The sequence below is a fragment of the Rhinolophus sinicus genome, chromosome 2, assembly GCF_057876585.1.
Source record: "Rhinolophus sinicus isolate RSI-liver-muscle chromosome 2, RSI-T2T, whole genome shotgun sequence".
NCBI lineage: Eukaryota > Metazoa > Chordata > Mammalia > Chiroptera > Rhinolophidae > Rhinolophus > Rhinolophus sinicus.
The window spans coordinates 99,190,983-99,214,094 of NC_142502.1; the positions used below are offsets into that span (position 1 = coordinate 99,190,983).

The window sequence follows — 23,112 nt, forward strand, 5'->3', positions numbered from 1 at the left end:
ATTCAATAAATATTTTTGGAATGAATGGAGCAGCTAGTCACTGAGAAATGTCACTTTTAGATACCTTGTCTTCCATCAAAACCTGTCTCATTTCATTTATTGATTCTGAAATACGAGGAGGCTTTTTCCATTTCCCTTTTCTCTTAAGGCCAATATGCTGGATATTACAGGAACAGTCCTTGAGTTTTCCCTTTGAATCCTGGGTAAAGGCCTGGAAGTGCAAAACATTTAAGTGCCCATGCCCTAAATGTCAGGGTCAAAGCTTACATCTCTTTTAGATGCTTGCAATGCACTGGTTTAAAACCTGCTCTCTGTCAATGGATTTCCAATTGTTACTGTGAGGGAAAGACTGCCTTTTAAAATGCGAGCATAGAAAACTTGGCATGTCAGAGAAAGGTACACCCCAGTGTGATGAGTCATAATGTGAGGTGGCAGGTGGGAAATCTTTAAAAAATCACTTTTTCCTCAAAAACCCAACTGCAGAAATCAGATGTGGAGCTGGGTAGGGTCTGTACATGGCAGAGCTGGGGGAAGGAGCTTCAGGAAAACAGCAGCTGTGGAGGGAAAGGATCTCGGTCCCTGTAAGAAAGGTTTGTGGGCACCGTCAGTTCTGGATTTTTCACTCATTTTGTGTGCTTGCCAAATATTTTCCTACTTGCTTCTCGTCTCCTTCAGACTGCTATACTTTGTCTATTTAGTTCCCTTTAGTTTCACCCCCAGAAGGGTAGGCAGAAAGTCAGGGAGAAAAGAATAAAGTATCTCAGATCTGTCGACTATGTTATGAGAAACTCATAGTTTCTTTTGTAGAGGGGCAGAGGGAAGGGATGGAAGAATAAGATTATTAACTAAAATCAAGGTTTTATTATAGATCATTTGTTATTTTGATTATCTTTACTTTTTCTATTTATCTGAAAAAGAAAAAAACTTAAAAGGTAATGGAGAAGCCCAGTTAGGGAGAGAAGGGACCTGCGTTCTAGTTCTAGCTTGGTAAAGAGACCTTGAACAAGCTACTTCCCTTCTCCAGGGCTCCGTTTCCCTGTCTGTAATATAGGATCAAAGATGGCAAATCCGTTTGCCCTCCCAGTCTGAGCCCATGGCAGACATCTGTACTGGATTGTGATGCTCTCCCACAGTGAGCCCAACTGGGCTGCAAAATCCTTCTCAACAGAACTCCAAGGACTCACTACCCGATGAAGGGAGGGAGTCAGACCTTTGGATGAAACCTGCTGGCTGTCCCAGCAATGCCTCTAAAATCCTGTCACTCAAACTGTATGTTCTTTATCAGTGAGATTGTGGGCCACACACTGCAAGAGGACCTAGTTGAATATCAAGTTTAGGCTGAATTTCTCAGGGTGTGGGGACAAGGTTACACCAACAGAAATAATCTGAACATCTCTTGCCCCTCCCCACTTCCAACCACAGCCTCCAGCAGACTCCCCTCACCACCCCTCACAGGGTTTCTGATACCCCTGTGGGTATCTTACATTATTCAAGAACTGGTATTTCTTGTACTTCCACAGCGGTCCCCTCCCTGACATCCATGACTGGAGAAGTGGCTTGTTGTCCTGCCCTCGCCATGCTACCCTGTTCAGGCTCTAGCTTCCCATGCTCCCCAAAGCTGCAAAACTCAGAAAATGTCAAAGCCACCTTCCATTCTCTCCATTTCTCACTGAGCCTCATTGACATGATGCAACGTCATACACTGTGGCTCCCAGCATTCCTCAGGAAAATAGGTCCTTCGGGTTTGACCTGTAGGCTCTTTCTCCATGGTGCTCATACCTGGGCTGAAAGGGATTGGAAACTGAAGCTGCACCCTCTTCTCTCTTACCTCAAATGTCCTCCCACCTCTTCGCTTATCTGGTGGTGATGGTGGTAGTGGTGGCAAGGACCCACGTGCAAACGAGCTAGTGCCACATGGGACCACCCTCCAATTCACCAGACACAACTAGTTTTGACTTCAAGATAGGGTGCCTGTTATGCAAGTAACAGTTGACAGGAGTCTGGAGAATTTGGCTCATTAGAAGCAAACCCCATTAGAAGCAGCACGTGGGGGGATGGGTTGGGTTCTAGCCAGTCCTTACGGTTGTGACTTGGATAACCTCTTAGTGGGACCCAGAAAGCCGGAAATGTATGATGCTGACATCACTGCATGCCAAAGTTACCAGTGGTGTGTGTGTGTGTGTGTGTGTGTGTGTGTGTATTATCATGGAGGTCACACAAGGAGTACATCAGTCTGGGCTCCAAGTGCAGACTTTAGGGATGGGAGGGGCCTTGGAAGACACAAGGTTCGGGATAGATGGAGGGCAGAGTGGAAGGCACCCCCACAGATGGGAAATAGCCCAACAAAGGCACAGGGATGGAACCACTGAAGAATAATGGTGAGCCCAGCCTGGGGGGAGCGTAAGATGCTTGTTGGGGATCTCAGTAGTGGATATTAGATTGCATCAGTTGGATAAGGTGTGTTTGTTGAGAACCCTAAAAGTCAGAGATGGGAGCCCTAAAATGTCAGGTGCAATCTGACGTTAGATTGCGTCATTTGGATAAGGTGAGGCTGTTGAGAGCCCTAAAAGTCAAACAGAGATATTTGAATTTGATGAAGAAACCATAAGGAAACGTTTCTGGCAATCTGTCTAAACGGGTATTTGGAAAGATTAATCTGGCAAGGTTTTATAAGAGAAATTGGAGAGGGAGAAACTATGTGAGAGATTAGTTTAAAAGGCTTTTACGTGATTCATCCCTCCAGGAGCTTTAAATTTAATTAGAAAATAAGGTAGCAATGTGTATTGTACGTATTATTGGAGCACGTGTTTGTCTTCCCTAAAATACTTTAGAAACATATTTATTTCATTTTTTAAAATACAGTATATCCATGTGGCTCCTAAATCCAAATATAAAGAGGTATACAATGAAGGGTTTCCTCCCATCTCTGTCCCCTTCTGTTTCATTCCCACCTGGCTCTCTGCCCACACCACCACCACGCCCACTCCAAACCGCTTTCATGACTTCCTTATGTATGCTTCCAGGGTTTCTTTATGCAAATTCAAGCAAATATTAATGTATATTCTTATCTTCCTTCTTTTTTTTACAAAAAAGAAAAGATAGCATACTTTACACACTTATCTGAATTTTGCTTTCCTCACTTAAAAATAGGTCTTAAAGCTTTTCCCATATCATTCTTCTTGTCGGCTGCATAGTATTCCGTTCTACAGAGAAACAAACCCTTATTGATGGATGTGTTTTTAATAATATTTTGCTATTATAGATGGTGCTGCAAAAAATAACTTGCCCTTATATAATTTTGTATGTGTGTGTATACCTGTTGAATAAATTTCCACAAATGGTCTCATTGCATCAAAGTCTACAAACACTTATAATTTTATAGAGATTTTTGAATTTCCCTCTTCAGGGAGTTGCACTGATTTGCACTCTCACCAGCAGTATCTGGGATTGCCTCCTTCCCCACAGCCTTGCGACACAGTGGGTTATCACTTTGGGAGCTTTTCCAGTCTATTAGGCAAAATCTTCATGCAGCTCTAATTTGCTTTTCTCTTACTATGAATGAGGTTGAGCATCTTTTTATGTTTATGGGCCCGATGGATTTTAAGCTCCTTCTTAGGGGGCTGACTTCTCCATTCCTGTATCTCTCCCACAGCTTTCCCAAATGCCTTGCTACAAAATAGGTTTCAGTCAAGATTGGTAAATCCAATAAATGTTTGTATGAATGAGTAGATAAATGATTGAATAAATTCTCATGTGACTGGAGTTATAAATCTTCAATTAGATATGATTCTTCCCTCAAGCAGCATAAGGTGATAAGCTTGCAGAGCAGATGTAAAAACAACATGTATATGTTCAAAGATTCCATTGCAGTATTCTGAGAGTGAATAATTATTTGCCTTAGGCTGCAAAATGGAGACTCTTACATGAAATACCTTGTTTATCCCCAGAAAGGCGAGGGATTGGTGGAAGAAGGAACCCCACAGCTCTTTTCCGTGGGTTCTTGTTCATTTAAAGAGTGGTTTGGAGCTGGTGTAATTAAATGGTTTTCATAGAACTAACTAATAAATCAGGAGAGACAAAATAAGGCCCCAGCATGTGGCTTCCTCCGGCTCCTTCCAGCTTCACTTCTCCTTAGAATCCACCCAGAAATCAGCTTCTGTGGCAGTGCAAACTGGCATTAGCTGGAGTTTCAAGCCTGTGTTTCTTTGTTTTTCTGTTGTTTCTCTGTATTTCCGCATGAAAATACCATAAGCCACAAGCAAAGCATGTTTGATTGTCTGTTAGTTTCATGAATTTTATGGAATTCCTCTCTCCGGCAGCATATTCGCTGTTTGTTTTATGCTATCTTCAGTTAAAGAGAAGCCACTGTTATACGGGCAAAGGGTGAGAGCAATTGTCAGCAAGGCCACAGCAGAACTTTTCATGGTGTCCCCTTACCTGCAGTGACTTTAGTAACAGCTGTGCTGCAGCTGAACTGTGGACCCCAAAGGAAAGCCTTCCCCAAAAGAAGCATGAAGTCACCCTCCACCTGCTTAGGAAGCTGCCTTCCTTCTTAGAGAACAAGAGCTGCCTCCGCAGTCACAGAGGGACTCTTAAAGCTGAGTCCAGCCCAGAATGTAAACTCACATCAAGCCAGGGACTCCACCAGGAGCCACAGCCACGCTAAGGAGCAGGGACGCAGAAAGTGTACAGGGAAAGAAGAACGTGAAGGCAGGCCTGAAATTGATTAGAGCCCTGACTCCAGACCCTCTATGACTGAAAATAATCCTAACAAATAGTGTCAGGGATCTAGGAACATCATGTGAATGGGACCTGTACTCGATATTTAAAATAGTTATGTTGATGGAGAATAACTGTTTAAAATAAGGACATTTGGAAAATTAACATACCTGCAAACTCTCCATCACTGGTTCTTTTCCTTTCTGTTGTTGCTTTTGGGGTGTGTGTGTGTGTGTGTGTGTGTGTGTGTGTGTGTGTGTGTTTAGAAGATAGGTCAGCAAGAAACAACTTTAATGTATGTTCAGCATTTAACAGTCTATGTTCGTTGTGTCACTTCCTCCCCAGCACACACATGTGTTATTTCCATATCCACCACCCACCCATTTTTGTAGACAAGGAGGAACCAGAAGAGGCTGAGTGACTTGCCCAAGACCACACAATTCATAAAGAGGAGGCAGGACTTGGACTCGAGTCTTCTGAACCCCAAAGTGGGGCTCTTCCCAGGATGTGTCTCTGAACTCATTGCAAAATTAGTTTAAGTGTAGGAATTCCGGTGCTGAGAATTTCACTTTCCGCAGCAAAACCATTATCAAATTGTTTTGTGATCATCTGAAGTCACAGCAACTGTCCTGGATCCAAACTCAGGGATAAAGGCGCAGTTGGTAGCTCTGGGTGATTTCCCTGGGGATGATGCCACAGGGCAGCGGGCCCACTGTAAGGCAGATCAACTGAAAGTCCAAGTTGGAACCACTCTTTCAGATTTGCCGCTTATTCAGAGATAAGCTTGTCCTGTCAGAATGCACAAACCACACATGAAACACACAGTTCTCACCAAGTATTTATTTAGTCCCATCATGTGCCTGCCTACAGTTCCCAGAGGAACTGTGAGAAAGAAATAGAGAAGCTTCCGACCACAGCTCCTTCACAGGAGGAACGGGCAGTCCAGCCCATTTTTTATTATGTTTTTGTGATTAGTTATTACCACCATGGAAGTAGTCAAGAGTCTGGCTTTCCAACATGAAATATAAGGTTTGTAAGATATACTTCATTCATGCAAGTAAAGAAGGAAAATTTATTGAGCGCTTACTATGTGCCAGTTACCTTAGTTACTGGATACCTGCAGTTAAAGAGACCTCTTAACTAAGAAAGAAATTTGCTTTAAGAATAAGTATGTTAACCCCAAAATAGGTAATATCTTTATTAGTTATTTTACCTACTTAGCATTTAGTCACACATTATGGCCTATGTATAACGAAAGATGTGAAAGTATTTCAAACTCTTAAAAATAAGTCTCTTTATACATCCCCTTGCCAAAGAGTCCCTCCTTCAGTTGTTACCTATTTTCAGATATTAGCTTTTCTATTGAGTCACACAGAAGTAAAATGAAACCTCTCAGGAAACGATTTTATTTCCAAGGACTGGATTTTCCAAAGACCAAATAAAGAACAGAAGTGGGTAGTATTGTCATGATCCAGGATCAAAACTCAAATGAATTTTCCACAAAGAGAATTATTCATTGAAAAGGATGTGTCCTGAGTTTTCTATCATACTCGGATTACCAAATTAATCAGTGGAGCTCTTGAGCAGAGGGGACAATAAAGCTAGAAGTCAAGTTAGACATAAAGACACCTCGTGTTCTAATCCTGATTTCTATTTCGTGTTTGATCCCATACATCAAGTAGAGTCATTTATCCTATGTTGGTGGGAAAGAAAAGATTTTCAGGTAAGGGAAATTCACAAGAAAAAAAAAACTGAAGCTTATCTCTTTTTCATTTTAACCAATTTTGATAAACATCATTCGAAAAATCAATTGCATACCGCTCTGTCAGTGTAAGAAGAGCTTAATATTATACGACGTTTAGTCTCTTCCTGATATGTAGGGTTCTGCATCTTAAACTCTAAAATATTTACAGGTAAGCAGCGGTAGGCCTAGAGGACTGAAAGCAACTGAATGAACATGACACAAGTCTTCCTGGGTCACCTGCTAAACTGGAGGATGTGTAGGGGAAAACTGTGAACTTCAGTGCTCTTAAAAGGTTTTGTCACACATGCAGCAAAATTAGCAAAATCTTACTTTTCTACATACCAATTTGGTATCCTTTTCTTTTTCTTTTTTTTGTGACTGTCTAGAAAGTAGAATCTTTATGCTCAGTTAAGTGATTGGAAAATGTGCAACTTTCTTATTATTGGAGAATCTGGTGGCATTGGCACTGCAGTTGCATCAAAACAAAGATGTATGATGGGTTTAGCAGGGACGGTATGACTCACTCTGACCTACTTGGCAAGGACTCACCTGTAGAGCAGAAAACCTAGAGTGTTTGATTTCTCAGCAAGGCCAAGAAAGCCCAGGCAGCTACTTTTTTAAAACTAGAATGTCACATTAGAATACATGTGGGCATGTGCATGTGTGCTATTGTTATTAGTTGTTTTTGTTTTTTATTTTGCATTATGGAAAAGCCCTACACTGATGTGTGAATTCCTACTGCAATAGGGACCATCTATAGATTTTGTTTATAACATGGGTCTGTGTCCCTCGACAATGCAAAAGGCAAATACAAGAAAAGAAAATACCCTCTGTATTTTTTTTTTATATTTGCCTTTTGCATTATTGTCACCCCAATAAACTTTAATTTAAAAAAATACAAAAATATAAAAGGCATAAATATCAACAATTAATCTTTTGGGGTCATTTATCATTTGTCATCTTAAGTTTTGAATTAGGTTTTCACCCAGGGGCATGAAAATTTCTAGCTAGAGAAGTAAGGGAAAAAAATGCCTACTTTAAAGGAAAGAAGGAGACTGCCATGAACACTGAAGCAGGAATAGACAGGGAGATGGAAGGACAGCCAGCAGTGTGGAGTCCTGGGAACCAAGAGAACAGAACCAGGATGAGTTGGCAGTATCAAATAAGATACGGTTATTGGGAAGGGGGATTCTGGTCCACCATGTGAAAAGTTTGGAAGTTGCCACTCTATCTGTCCTAACAATAGTAAAAAGCCGAACAAACTGAAAAATCACCAACTGTTCTTAGTTCCATAAAGGAAGTGAGGTCACAGGGCAAACCACTGCCTCCAAACTTAGAGCGACCAACCAGCGAATACAAAGAACCGTAACTGTACTGAAGCAGGAACCCATGAGCACAAACCTCCACAGGAACCTCCACAGGACACCTAAACTCTGACTGCCGAGTTGCCTGAGGCTCGGTGTGGACATCTCTGAGATTTAAAATCTCCAGGGAACCCAATTATGATGGGGACACACTTTTGTGAGTTTTGCCTCCGAGAGCTCTACCATCTCCTCGCAGTGAATAGCAGAGCAAAATTCCCTCATGCTTCTGGCGGGGGGAGGGGAAAAGGGACATTTTGAAATATGCCAGAACGTTCCGTTCTTCTTAACAAGGATCTCCCTCCAGAGAAGCTGTTTCACCAGAGCCTACCCTGCTGGGGTTTTATCAGAGCCTAACTGACCTGAGGGAAGGAAAATACCCCACTGCAGCCGCTGCTCGTCTTCCACGTGGGAAAAGGGAAAGGCCTACGTAGTTCCAGCCCACTGTAGCCACTCTGCCCCACATACAGGGGTGGGTAGAGGCAGGGACTGAGAAGCATGTGTGAAGGTCACAGTTAAGAGGCGCCGGCTCACTGAAAGACTGAGACCTAATCATACGACTGCAGAATGCGTCTCTCCCCCAAGCCGTCACCCCACATTACTAAAGTCCTGTTTATAGCAGTTCCTTTTGCCCGGTACATCATGTCTGGCTATCAAAATATATATATATATATATATAATATATATTTTATATATATTTTATATATATTTTATATATATTTTATATATATATAAATATATATATATTTATATATATATTATATATATATATAAAACCTACTAAAAGGTAAAAAGAAAAAATGTTTGAAGAGTCAGATCAAGCATGTAAACTAGGCACAGATATGGCAAGGATGTTGGAATTATCAAACCAGGATAATATTCCATGGGGTGACCATGGAATACTACTCTGTCATAAGAAAAGATGAAATAGTGCCATTTGTGACAAAATGGATGGATCTTGAGATTATTATGCAAACCAGGAATTTAAAGCAGCTATGATTAATATACTAAGGGCTCTAATGGATACATTAGACAGTGTGCACAAAGAGATGGGCAATGTAAGCAGAGAGATGGAAATTCTAAAACTGAAAAGTGAAAAGAAAAAAGACTGATAAAATAGAACTAAATATCCAAGAACTGTGGGACAACTACAAAAGGTGTAACGTGTGTAACGGGAATACCAGAAGGAAAAGAGAAAAAGGAGCACAGAAATTACTTGAAACAGTAGTGACTGAGAATCTGCCCCAAATTAATGTTAAATACCAAATTACAAATGCTGGAAGCTCAGAGAAAAAAAAACAAACTGAAAGAAAACCCTGGGAACTAATAAGTGATTATAACACTGTTGTAGGATACAAAATTAACATACAAAAAGACCATTGCTTTCCTATATACCAGCCAGGAACAAGTGGAATTTGAAATCCAAAACACAATATCATTTACATTAACATCGTAAACAATGAAATACTTAGTTATAAATCTAACAACTGATGTTTATAGTAGCTTTATTCTTAATTTTCAAAACTTGATAACAACCAAGATGTCCTTCAGCTGGTCTCCTTCAGTAGGTGAATGGGTAAATAAACTGTAGTTACATTCAGACAATGGAGTATCATTCAGTGCTAAAAAAGAAATGAACCATCAAGCCATGAAAAGACGAAGAACCTTAAATGCATATTAGTAAGTGAAAGAAGCAAATCTGAAAAGGTAACAGGCTGTATAATTTTAACTATGTGATATTCTGGAAAAGGCAAAACTATGGAGACAGTAAAAAGTTCAGTGGTTGCCAGGGGTTGTGGGGGCAAGGGATAAATAGGTAGAGCACAGAGGATTTTTAGGGCAATAATATTACTCTCTATGATACTATGATAGTGAATACATGTCAGTACATATTTGTCCAAACCCATAGAATATACAACACCAGGAGTGAGCCTTAAGGTAAACTGGACTTTGGGTGGTAATGATGTGTCAGAGCAGGTTCATAAACTGTAGTAAATGTGACCCTTTGGTGGGGAATGTTGATAATGGGGGAGGCTGTGCGTGTGTAGGGACAGGGGCACATGGGAAATCTCTGTACCTTCTGCTCAGTTTGAACCCAAAACTGCTTTAAAAAAATTAAGTATTTAAAAAAAAAAATAGAAAGACTATTGGGTGTGGCAATAAGGAGGTGGTGGGTGACCTCAGAAGAGCAGTTTCAATGAGGTGCTGAGTATAGAAACCAGACGGCAGTGAAACGAGGTGTGAAGAGTAGTTGAGGAAATGGAGCCAGGGAACTGACAGCATTTCCAGGAGTTCGCTGGTGAAGGGGAAGAAGATGCGGGTCAGTAGAGGATTGGAAGGGTAGGGTGCAGGGAGGGGGTTGTGGCCACTTGCATTAGGACACAGTGCTCTCAGACGTGGAGACTGCGGTAAGTGTCTCACGTGCTAGGATTCCCCTCTGCTTTAGGCTGCAGTTGGAACTCCTTGGTGTGTCAGAAATATTTTTAAATGGAAGAAGTAGAAGGCCATCTATTTACAATTGACTCAGCTTTCTATAATGTCCTTGATATTTATTCATTCCTCAGAAAGGGCATGTGTGTTTCCTCTCACTCTAGATGCTCAGCTAGTAGTTCTGTCAAGACCAAGGTAAATATATAGGGAAAAGCTCCCTTTCCTAGAGTTAAAATAGTTCCATTGGGCGGAATAGGAGGACTTGAATTACTTAGACCTTTTCTACTTGGAGCCGGTCCCTATGTTTACTACTCTACCGCCCTGTCCTGGTGGCATTCAGGTCAGGACACCTGAGGTCCGCTGGGTGGCCTGCAGCCATCACAGGTACACATTTACAGAACACAAGTGGCTTCATGAATGGAGGACCTATACAAGGACCACAGATGAGGAGAAGCCAAGATGTGGAGTGCCAGCCCTGTCCGTGTGACCAGTATCCTTGCCCAGAAAGAGTATGCCAGATGCGTGGCATAGCTGGCACAGAGCACAAGGAGTACTCAATCTCATGGCCAGACAAGAAGGCAGTAAGAAGGCTGGGTGTGGGCCACAGAGACTAATGGAAAGAAAAGTCAGGGAGTCGGAGGAGGAAGCAAAAATAGATGGTCAGCAAATGCAGCTGCTCTGTGCACAGCAGAATCTTCCCTGGGAAGAGGTGGGTCCGTGTGCTGGATAGACCGCCTCAAGGAGGAAACGTGGAGACCATAAAAGATACCAGGGGAAAAGGAGAACAGGAGAAAAGGAAATGAAAACAGAAGAGAGGGGTATCACATTTCTTTTGGCATTTAAAACACTTCCAGATTGCGTCCTGAAATCTTGCTGGACCCAGAATTGCAGACTTCTGGCAAACTCAAGGCCTAAGCTTTGGCATCCCTGGCGTTGTAATATCAAATCACAGCTCAGTGTTAAGTTTTATTATTCAACATGAATTAAAAGGTCAAGGAGGAAAAGAGCTCTGTGGTGTTCCATTAAAGGAAAAATCCGATCATCTTAAAGCCATATGATCTTAAAGGAGCCCGCGTTAAAAAGGGCAGTGTATAAAGGAAGATGGGCGGTTAGTGCCTGTTACTCCCTTGGAAGTGCATGTGCATGCTGGGAAGGGTACTCACGGATGGAGTTAACACTTCTCTTCAAATGTTTCACGTACAGGGAATAGTGGGAACATCTGTTAGATAGTTACCCAAGTAGATGAAAAAAAATGACATATCGTTCCTTTTCCCTTCCTCCAAATCTCTTGTGTTCTAACCCTGACCCTGTGACTGTACAATATCTTCCACATCACCTAGGGAGCATGCTGAGAGATCCCTCCTAATCATACTCCGTGGTGTCACAGGTGTCATCCTTAGTTAATCTCCAGGACAGTCATCCGGTAGATTCCAGTGTGTGATGCTTAGAGACAGCTTCACTAGGACACGCTATTGGATATTCTGCTGTGACCAATCTAGACGCTCCTCCAGAGAAGTCTGTGACCTCCTGTGTCCCTGGCAGGAGGACCCAAACAGGCTTTAGTTTGTACTGAGCCACCTACAGCTCAGCCACCTGTCAGACTGTGAGCTGCTCTTACTGCATTGATCTTTCGTCTATATAAAATTGCTCTTAGACCTCTGAACTTTGAACCTTCAACCCTGACGTTCCTTCCTCTGCCTCCTTACCATCTTCTTCTCTGGCCCTGATATCCCAGCTCCTGGCCGTTCCCTACTCTCTGCTCTATAATCCCCTTTGGACGTCCGTGCCACCAGTCTATGGTCAGCAAACATACTTTGTATAATTTCGATCCTTTTAAAATTATGGAAGCTTGTTTTATGGTCTAAATGGAGAAATGTTGCACTTGTGAGCAATGTGCACTTTGCTGGTTTTGGCTAGCGTTTTCTGTAGATGTCTGTTAAGTCCAGTTGATTTATAGTGTAGTTTAAGTCTTCTGTTTCCTTGTTTATCTTCTCCTTAGTTGATCTATCCATTATTGAATGTGGCATATTGAAATGTTCAAATGTTATTGTTGAATTGTCTATATCTCTCTTCAGTTCAAAGGTTGCTTATCTTTCTTGGGGCTCTGTAGTTAATTGTATGCATGTAATTTTTATATCTTCCTGATGGATTAATCCTTTTATCATTATAAAGTGTCCCTCTTTATCTCTAGTAACATTTTTTTGTTTAAAAGTCTATTTGTCTCATATTAGTATAGCCCCTTTAGCTTTCTTACAGTTGCTGTTTTCACGATATATCTTTTCTTTCCTTTTATTTTAAACCTATTTCTACCTTTGAGTAAAACATGCATTCTATAGCAGATACCTAGCTGGATCTTGTTCTTTTTATCCCATTGATAATCTCTGCTTTTTGATTAATTTAATTAATCCATTCACATTTAATGTCATTATTTCTATAGATTTATATCTGCCATTTTAATTTTGTTTTCTGTGTATCATGTCTTTTTTGTTCCTCTCTTCCTCCTTAACTGCTTTATTTTGAATTAAGTGAATATTTTTCAGTGTTGCATGTTAATTCCCTTAATGATTTTTTTACTATTTATGTTTTTAAGATTTTTATTAAAATATAGCTTACAATAGTATATTAGTTTCAGGGGTACACCATAGTTATTCAACATTTATATACCTAAAAAAGTGATCACCATGATAAGTCCAGCAACCATCTGACACCGTACCACGTTATCACAATATTATTGACTCTAGTTCCTATGCTGTACATTACATTCCCATGACTTATTTGTTTTCTACCTGGATACTTGGACCTCTTATTCCCTTTGACCTTTTTCTGCCTTGAAAATTTTTTCAATTACAGTTGCCATTCAGTATTATTTTATATTAATTTCAGGTGTACAGCAGAGTGGTTAGACAATATAATTTAAGAAGTGATCTCCCTGACTAGTCTAGTACCCAGCTGGCACTATACGTAGTCATTACCATATTATTGACTATATTCCCTATGCTTTATTTTACATCCCTGTGACTATTTTGTAACTACCAATTTGTACTTCTTAATCCCTTCCCCTTTTTCATCCACCCCCCTCAACCCTTTTCCCATCTGGCAACCATCAAACTGTTCTTTGTATCTATGAGTTTGTTTTTGTTTTGTTTGTTTTGTTCTTTAGATTCCACATATAAAGAAAATAACATTGAATCTGTCTTTCTCTGTCTGACATACTCTCCTCAGCACAATACCCTCTAGGTCCATCTATGCTGCCACAGATGGTAAGAACCCAGTCTCTTCGATGATCAAGCAATATTCCATTGTATATATGTATCACGTTCTCTTTATCCATTCATCCATTGACAGACACCCAGGCTGCCTCCATATCTTGGCCATTGTAAACAATGCTGCAGTGAAAATATGGATGCACACGTCCCCTTGAAGTAGTATTTTGGATTTCTTCAGATAAATACTCAGAAATGCCATTACTGGGTCCTTCCTTGTCTCTTGCTTTGCCTTTGTTTTAAAGTCTATTTTCTTTGGTATAAGTACTGCTACCCCACCTTTTTTTTTTTTTTCCATTTTCATGAAATATCTTTTCCATCCCTTTACTTTCATTCTGTGTGTGTCTTTCAATCTGAAGTGAGTCTCTTATAGGCAGTTTATGTAAGGGTATTGTTTTCTTATCCATTCAGCTACCCTATCTTTTGATTGGAACATTTAATCCATTTACATTGGACATAATTATTGATAGATATGTAATTTTGCCATTTTATTATTCACTTTTGATATTGTTTTCTTCGTCTTCTTAAAGAATTCCCTTTCATATTTATTTTAATACTGGTTTGGTGGTGATGAACTCCTTTAGCTTTTTCTTGTCTGGGAATCTCTTTATCTGGCCTTTGATTCTAAATGAAAGCTTTGCTAGGTAGAGTAATCTTGGTTGTAGGTCCTTGCTTTTCATCACTTTCAATATTTTGTGCAAATCCCTTCTGGCCTGCAAAGTTTCTGTTGAGAAATCGGCTGGCAGTCTTATGGGAGTTCCCTTGTAGGTAACTAACTGCTTTTCTCTTACTGCTTTTAAGATTCTCTCATTGTCTTTGACCTTTGGCATATTAATTATGATGTGTCTTGGTGTGGTCCCCTTTGCATTCCTGTTGTTTGGGACTCTCTGGGCTTCCTGAGCTTGTATATCTATTTCCTTCACCAGGTTAGGGAAGTTTTCCATCATTATTTTTTCAAATAGGTTTTCAATTCCTTGTTCTCTCTCTTGACCTTCTGGCACCCCTATGATGGGAATGTTGGTACACTTGATGTTGCCCCTGAGACCCTTTAAACTGTCCTCATTTTTTGGACTCTTTTTTTCTTTCTGACATTCTGTTTGGGTATTTTCTGCTGCCTTATCTTCTAAATCACAGATTTGATCCTCTCTTTGTCTAATCTACTATTGATTCCCTCTAATGTATTCTTTAGTTCAGTTATTGTATTCTTTATTTCTGACAGGTTCTTAATTATGTTTTCTATCTCCATTTTTATGTTTCCCATCTCTTTGTTGAAGTTCTCTCTGAGCTCATTGAGCATCCTTATTATAACCAGTGTTTGGAACTCTGTGTCTGGTAGATTCCTTGTCTTCATTTTGTTTATTTCTTTTTCTGGAGCTTTGTTCTGTTCTTTTATATTGGACATGTTTCTTTGTCTCCCCATTTTGGCTGCCTCCCTGTGTTTGTTTCTGTGTATTAGGTAGAGGTGCTATGTCTCCTGGTCTTAGTAGAGTGGCCTTATGTAGTAGGTGTCCTGTGGGGCCCAGTGGCTCAGTCTCTCTGGCACCAGAGCCAGGAGCTCCAGGTGTGTCCCTTGCATGGGTTGTGTGTGTCCTCCTGGGTAGTTGAGCCTTTGTTGCTGTTTGTACCTCAGTGGGAGGGATTGACCCTCAGGCTTATTGGTTATGAGGACTGGCCTTGACTACAGTGGAGAAGCTATTCTGTGGGACCGGCCCTTTCCATGTCTCTATCCCTCCTACCAGACTTGAGGTGGCTTCTTCTGTATGTCCTTTGTTGTAGGGCTTCAGTTCAGCTAGACTTCAGATGATTTTCAAGAATGGTTGTTCTGTAGTTTAGTTGTAATTTTGGTGTGGTTGTGAAAGGAGGTAAGCACAGCATTTACTACTCTGCCATCTTGACCGGAAAAATTAATTTAGAGACTTTAATTTTTTTTTTAATTTCAGTAGCTATAAAAAATTTCAGTAGCTATGGTTATTTACTGGTGAGAGGGCACTTTGAGCTCCTCATGCCACCATTTTGGAAATACCAACTTCCCTTATCTTTGATTTTTAACTGAGGAACCATTGCTCTGTGTTCTTTCAGAAAGTCCAAAAGAGTTTTGGTATCACTGTTTTTTTGAAAGGAAGGAGGGAGGGAGGGAAGGAGGGAGGAGGGAGTGAAGAAGGAAGGGAGGGAGGGAGAGAGGATGGTCTTATTGTCACACAAAACTGTTTATCAGAAAAACTTCCTCTACCACCATATTTATGTATTCAGCAAACATGCATGAGCACCATATGTATGTGAAGCTCTGTGGTAGTCCTGAAGTACAAAGTCCCGAGATCAAGGCGGTCACAGAGAAGTCAAAGAGATGGACAAAAGTAAAAGAGCCCTTACCATGTAATGGGGCAGGGAATGAGGGAGGCATGTGGAGAGTGCTGTGCCATGGAGAGGAGGGAGTGACATCCTTCCTGGAGGAATTAGGGTGGGCTTCAGGACAGCAACATTTCCGCTGCCTCTTGAAATGAGTTCATCATACAGAGATGATGGAGAAGAACATGTGAGGAATAGAAAATAGCATGGCCCAAAAGAACAGGGACATGCAAAACCATGAGCTGTTTAGAGGACTTCAAGTGGTTGAGTGTAGTTGGAACACAAGATGCACTACATGGTGGAAGTAGCAGAAGAAAAGCTGTCAGGTTAGGACCCAGTGGTTAAATCCATAAAGTTTGGAAATGATACTGTAAAGATAAACACTAGGGAACCTCTAAAAATGTTTAAGCATTAGAGAGAAACTATCAGATTTATTTTAGAAGGATACTCTTGACGAGCATAAAGAGAGGGTCAGAATGGAGTCAGAGAGACAAATTAGGAAGGTATGAGGTGCAGTCATTTGGGCATAAGATGATGAGGGTTTGAACCAAGACAGTGGTGTTGGGGATGAAGAAGAGGTGAGTAGGAGAGCCCATAGGAGAGGGAATGCAAAGGGCTTTGTGCTAATTAAATGCCTGTGATAGGAAAGGAGTCAATGATGATTCAAATGTTTCACATTTGGCAACTGTTTCTCAGTTACGTAATGTTGCCTCTTGATGATAACATCATTGCTTTGATCTTTGGAGACAAGAATTACTTGTCCAAAATTCTTTGTCTTTGTCAAAAATGAGTCTAGTGATGCTGTGATAACATCTGGCCTTCCTCCTTGCCTTCTCTTGATAACTTCATGGGCAGTGATGCTAGCAACCAAAGAACAGGGCTGCCTCCTTCAAGGCTCATGCATACCTAGGGTATGACATCCCTGTCCACCTGCGGAAGCAGCAAAGTTAGTCCATAGCCTGCTCTGGAAATGAGAAATGCATTGCCATCTGGTGATGCCAGAAATATTTGGAAAAGTGGGCTACTAGGAAAGAAGTCCTGACCAATTAAAATTTACAAATACCTCTGCTAACTCCCATCCAAATTTTTGCTCAAGTGGCTCACAAGCACAAAACCTGGTTTGCACGTAGCTTTCTTTCTCCATAAACTGTTATAGTCATGCTTTCCGTTACTCAAAGTTTGTTGTACGTTAACATGAGTAAAAATGACCAATGTAAAAAGGCAGTTTTTGAAAGGTCTTCAATCTATCTTAGGTGTATCATTGCACTGAATTCAATAAACTGTAACGATCTCCCACAGGCAGAAGACTAGGTGGGCTCCACTGGAATCTTGTTAGCACGAGCCCAGCTCCATGGACTGGTGCTTGTAAACATTCCACCTGGCCTGGCCTAGCCACTTCAGCCTGCTGGCATCTAGGCTCTATCAAGGCAAGCTACCGAGTGATGGCCTCAGTAGGCTGAGGAGGGGGAGGCTGGCAGCTGTTTTGTATTCCAGATTCTACTTTTAGTCAAATGCTTACAATTTTCAATTATAAAAGAATAGCTGTGTGAGATAAAGGACTATTAATGCAAAAGTAGGGCCACTTCACTGGGACCCTTAAGTCAGTGCACAAGTTTATACTTAACACACTGGCTAATCTAAAGCAGATATAGATTTAATTGAGATAATTTTTTCCAAAAGGAGGGTAAGCCTCCCATGTGCGCAGAGGTTTCCTCATCCTCCAGCTACTCAGCAGCCAAAATAAATATGTTTTCATTTAGCCTGGAAATGCAGATGGTGTCCAAATGCCTGATGGTCTATCTTGTTAATGAAAGCCAGCCAACATTAGCTACTCCCTGCTCCTCAGCTCTGAGCGTGAGGATGGGCCTACTTCACACCCCCCTTCCAACGCTGACCAGACCTCATCAAATGCAATGGACAGTCAAGAAGAAGCGGCCCCAAGCCTGCTAGCTCCACACCTCCTGCTCTTGGCCCATCGTGTTGGCCCCTACCACCTTATCAGACCATGACACATGTGGTAGAAACATAAATACAACCATTTACAAACTGCCAAAGTCATAAACATGTACACAAGATATGAAATATAAAGAAAGGGACAGTGGGAGATTATTAGAATGACACCTAAGGTAAATTTGAAGGAGGGCAATGATTTGACAGAGATATAAGAAAGAAAATGAATGATGGCTCAAAGGGAGAGAGGCAAGTTGTATATGGGAAGGAGCGAGCCAACTCATTTCACTAGAACATGAAACGCCAGCTGGAAGATAGAGGCAGATGTAGAATGACAGCACCTGACAGGGTCCAAGAGTTGCAATTTTTATTTAATACAAAAGACAATTGGAAGTCACTGTGGGGAACCAGAAAAGAGAAGTAATGATATAAAAATATGGCTAAATAAGTTAAAGAATAGCTATCTTAAGTCAGTGTACAAGTTTGTACTAACACACTGGGATATCATGCAATTATTTGTACATGCTTTTGAGGAATTTTTAATTACAAAGGAAATGTTTCATGAAGTGATGAGAAATGAAAAAGATGCATGCAAGTTTTGTTTTTAATATATTTTCAATCATGTTACATAGATCTAAATATGCATCTGGAAGAAAATACACCAAAATATAGTTATTATCTTTTGGTAGTCAGATTAGAGATTATTTTTTCTTTTCTTTTTGAAAGTTTATTCCAAATATTCTACAAAGAATGTATTATTTTAAAATCTGGGGGAGGGGGGATTACATATGATTTAGAAAATAGTATCAGAGGAATTCGATTGGGTGGTAGGTTGGGATTGGCAAGGCTGCAGGCAGATTGGCCAATAGAGGTTTGCAATGTATTCAAGCTGTAAATTGGAGGCCTGGTCTCACACTATGAGAGTGAGATAAAGGAGAGGAGATAGGGGAGCTTAGTTCAGAGGAGTAACAGGAGGGATACTATGAGGTTAGGTGTTACATGTTCAAAGAGATGAAAATAGAAGCCAAATGTCAGGGGAAGGATAAAGGTGCTACCTAGTAAGTTGAAAGTAGAGAGGGTTGGGCAAAATTCAGTTCAGTGTGGTCCTGTTTGTTGTAGGGATTTATGGGATATAAAAGTTAGGCCAAGGACATTTGACATATTAATACAGGAAACCTCAATAAGTTTTCTCGTTGAGGGTTTTAGTTTGCTGGGTTTTCTTTAATGTTAAACATTTGATCTATGCTGAAGACACAGTCTTGATACCTCCAGCTCTACCTCTAATCATTTGGCTAATGAATATTTACTGAATACTTTCTCTGTAAAAGTTCCCAGCCCTTATAATTTAGTAACCAAAAAAAAAAAAAAAAAAAAGGATATATATATATATGACTTGCATAACGTTTTTATTGAATAGTCTTTGTCTAGAGTCAGAGGGAGGCAAAGGTGAAGAGGATTGGGGATGATTTTTAGGTTAGCCAATCAATAGTGTTGGCCAAACTCATATTGCTGTGTCATCCACTCATGAAGCATACTTTTCCTCTTCTCATCTATCACCTGATACAGAGAGCAGTGCTCAATAAATCTTAACTACAATTTATTGTTGAAGTTACTCCTATTGCTATTAAGTTCAGCCTTCATCTCTATCTGGGCTTTAACTAAATTCTAGCGTAAGGGTGACCTCTTCCAAAAACTCTTCTTTGACCACCAATTTAGCAATTTTATTAATGCATGCATGCATACTTTCATATAACAAAAATTTATTGTATACTGAAATAAATGTGAAGTAATGTAAACATTAAGTTAATAATTCTGCCAGGAGGAGTCATGAAAGGTTTCCCAGAAGAGTAGCACTTGAACTGAAATTAGAAGGGTGAGTTGGACCCTGCCATGTGGAAAGGGCATTCCAAGCCTACAAGGCAGCATTGCAAAAGCATGAAGACATATTTGGGTACTGGTGAAAAGTTTTAGGTGGCTGGAGTAAAGGTCGCTTGGAATTAAAGCTAGAATGTGGACTTTCTATAAGGGTAGAGTTGGGAGTAAGGAGGATATTTCTCTAAGTAGGGAAATGATGTAAACAGATTTGTTTCTATTGTATCCTTCCATCTTATAAGGGATTTATTTTAATGTTGTTTCTCTACCTTCTCAAAGTAGATGCTTATTTCATTAACTTATACTTTTTCTTATTTTCTAATATAACCCTTAAGCTATAAATTTGCAACTAATTACTGATTTAGCTGTATTCCACAAGATTTGATATAACATTAACATTGTTATAAATAACATCTACTTTCCTTTTTATTATTTTTTTTGACCCGTGAGTAATTTTGAGATGTTCTATAAATGTTCAAAATTATGAAGTTTTTAAAGGTGTCTGTTATTAATTTCTCATTTTATTGCACTATCATCAATAAACATAGTTTATATGACTAACTCCCAATACTTGTTGAGACCTGATTTGAGACCTAGTACATGTTCAGTTTCTGTCAATGTTCCATGCATACTTAAAAAGACTGTATATTTTCTCATTTTGGTGTATAGGATTTTTGTGTGTTCTTTGGATTAAGCTTATTTACCATGTTATTTCAAATTCTCAATATTTTTACTCATTTTATCTAGTTGATCTTTCAATTATTGTGATGGTATATTAAAATGTTCCATTACAGTAATGGATTTGGCCATTTTTTTCTTGTAATTTGTTTACTTTGATTTTATACATTTTAATGCTATATTATTAGGGTTTTCAGTTTATGAATTATGTCTGCTTTGTTATTTCTTTTCATCAATATATAGTGAGCCTATTAGCCCCTAGCAATGCACTTTGCTTAAAATCTATTGTGCCTGATATGAATATTGCTACACTAATTTTCTTTTGACTAGCATTTGCTTTGGATATCTTTTTCAATCCTATTACTTTCAATCTTTCCATGTCCTCATATTTTAGATGTGCCTCTTATAAATAGCAGATAATTGGATTTTAAAATCCAGTCTCACAATCTTCATTGTTGCACTGGTGAATTTGCTCTATTTTCATATATTGTGATTCCTAATATCTTGGATTTTATTGTTTTATTTAATTTATCCTTTTTATTCACTATAATTTGTCCTTGCTTCTTTTTTTTTCTTTCCTACTTCCTGTAGATTTATTAAGGGTATTTTTTTCTATATTGGCTTAGACATTTTATGTGCTACTTCTATTATTCTTATATTTCATCAAGAAATTTTTACTTTATGAAGTCTAAAAAGTTAGTTAATAGTTCTACCGTCTTCCCAAACAGTGCAAAAATCTTAGAAAATGTTAATTCAAAACTCTCTTCATCTTAAACGCTACTGTTGTCCACTATATGACCAGATTTAATTTTATCCTTTCTTTTCCCCAAGTTAACAGATAGTATTAATATTGTTAAATACAGGCACTGCTTATTTAGATTTTCCTATTTATTTACTTACTTAACTATTTTTTTCTTACCTCTCCCTTTTTTTCTTTTGGATTCAACATTCTTCTTCCTGAATTGAAACAGAAGGAGTTGGAGCCTGCCATGTGGAAAAGGGCATTCCAAGCCAAAGGAGCAGTATTGCAAAAGCCCAGAGGTCATGAGAGGACCTAGTGTGTTTGGATACTGGTGAAAAATCACTTCAAATTGAGGCTAGAGTTTGGGCCTTCTATATGGGTGGAATGGAGACTAAGCATTTTTGTCCCCCATATTTGAATGGCAATTTAGTTGAGTATAGAATTCTAGGTTGATATATATTTTCTTTCAGTACTTTAAAGATACTGTCCTATTCACTTTTTGTTTCCATTGTTATCATTGGGAAGTATTATGTCAATCTTGTTGTTATTCCATAGTAAGCAAAGTGCTTTTTAAAACCCCTGGCTATTTAAAAGATCTCTTGTCTTTGGTGCTCTCTGTATCGATAGTATGTCTAGGAAATTAGGTGGGCTTATTTTATTTTTATTTACCCACCTTCGTGCTCTCTTTTAACATTATAAGCATTATATAAGCATTTTAAACCAAATTGATATTTTTGACTCAGGGTTGTGATACAAACCATCATGTTACAAAGTGGTGGCAGATTTATGTCTGCATTCTCTGGCCCCTCTGAACCTCTGGCTGCCACTTCTGTTGTTCTTTCTTGACTGTCTCCTAACAGTATATTCTATAACCTCTGTAAAATAGGGACTGAAATTACCAACCTCATTGTTCTGAGGTTTAAAAGAATGCCCAGCACTAAGCTAGTCTCTCAGGAGCATTCAAACTCCAACAGTTCCTCCTGCCCATTGATGTAGCTCCTTCTCATCTATCAAGGGCTGAGGAACCGCTGAACCTGTAAACCAAGAACATGAGTGTAACATCCATAGGCCACTGAGGACATAGATGGTACAGTATGTGGGCTTTGTGACCACCACTCTCAGCTTCCAGCCTAAGGCAGGAATGACTGACTTAGCATTTCCAAACACCCTGAGCTCATGGTTCCCTGTGGGTATCGCCCATGTACCTCCACTGTGACCAGGGCTTGAGGGGGCTTCTCAATCCCCCCGCCACATTTGTAACAGTATCAGGGATGCAATGGAGGCCGAAGACTGAATTACCAGCCCCAGGGAGTCAATGGGGAACACTAATAAATCATTCTCAAAGTTGACACCATTTGCTCTTGGGGAGGAGAGGTGGCACCTGGGCAATGAGAGCAGCTGGAAGGCAAAAAGGGCAGGCCTGTCTCTCAGTCGCAGTTGGGTCCATCACAGGACGTACCCAAGTACTGGGCTTGCTTCTCAGTCAGCTTGGTCAGCTTCACGTTCAGCTTGTCCACGTGGGCTTCAGCTACTGCTTTGTCCAGCTTTCGGGGCAGGAAGTAGACCTGGGAATGAGAGATTTTTTTTTTTTAAATTTATTTTCCTGCCCAAGATTTATTGTGCTTCCTAAATACCAGGATTCATATATTTATTATTTCTGGAAAATGCAGAATCATTATCTCTTTTAATATTGACTCTCTACCATTCTCTCTATTCTTCGTACACTCTTCTTAGACCTTAATAATCTATCTTTCACATCTCGATCTTCCATTTTTTCCATCTCATTAGATGTCAGTGGCTGCATTTCAGTCATTTCCTCAGATCAGTCTTTTCTGTTTTGCTTTTGAATCTTTGTATCAAGGAATGTTTGAAGCCAGCATTGTCTTTGCATTTTTCAATTACCTGAACTAATATAATGCATTTTTGAAAGACAGCTTTAATTTTGGGTTTCCATTATTTGTAACTCAAGAGTTCTAATATATACTCACACAGCTAGTTAGTAATCAT

The 23,112-nt window shown here is 39.8% G+C and overlaps 1 protein-coding gene and 1 long non-coding RNA gene across 2 annotated transcripts in view; one reads left to right on the plus strand and one right to left on the minus strand.

The window, feature by feature from the left end:
• The window catches only part of KIF6 (kinesin family member 6), a 406,288-nt gene that overhangs the window by 242,640 nt on the left and 140,536 nt on the right, over positions 1-23,112 (plus strand). The window lies entirely within an intron of this gene.
• Positions 18,152-23,112, minus strand: part of LOC141571641 (uncharacterized) — a 73,616-nt gene continuing 68,655 nt past the window's right edge. Inside the window, exon 4 of the long non-coding RNA XR_012496570.2 lies at positions 18,152-22,670. This is a non-coding gene — a long non-coding RNA (uncharacterized LOC141571641). The remainder of the gene's footprint in view (positions 22,671-23,112) is intronic.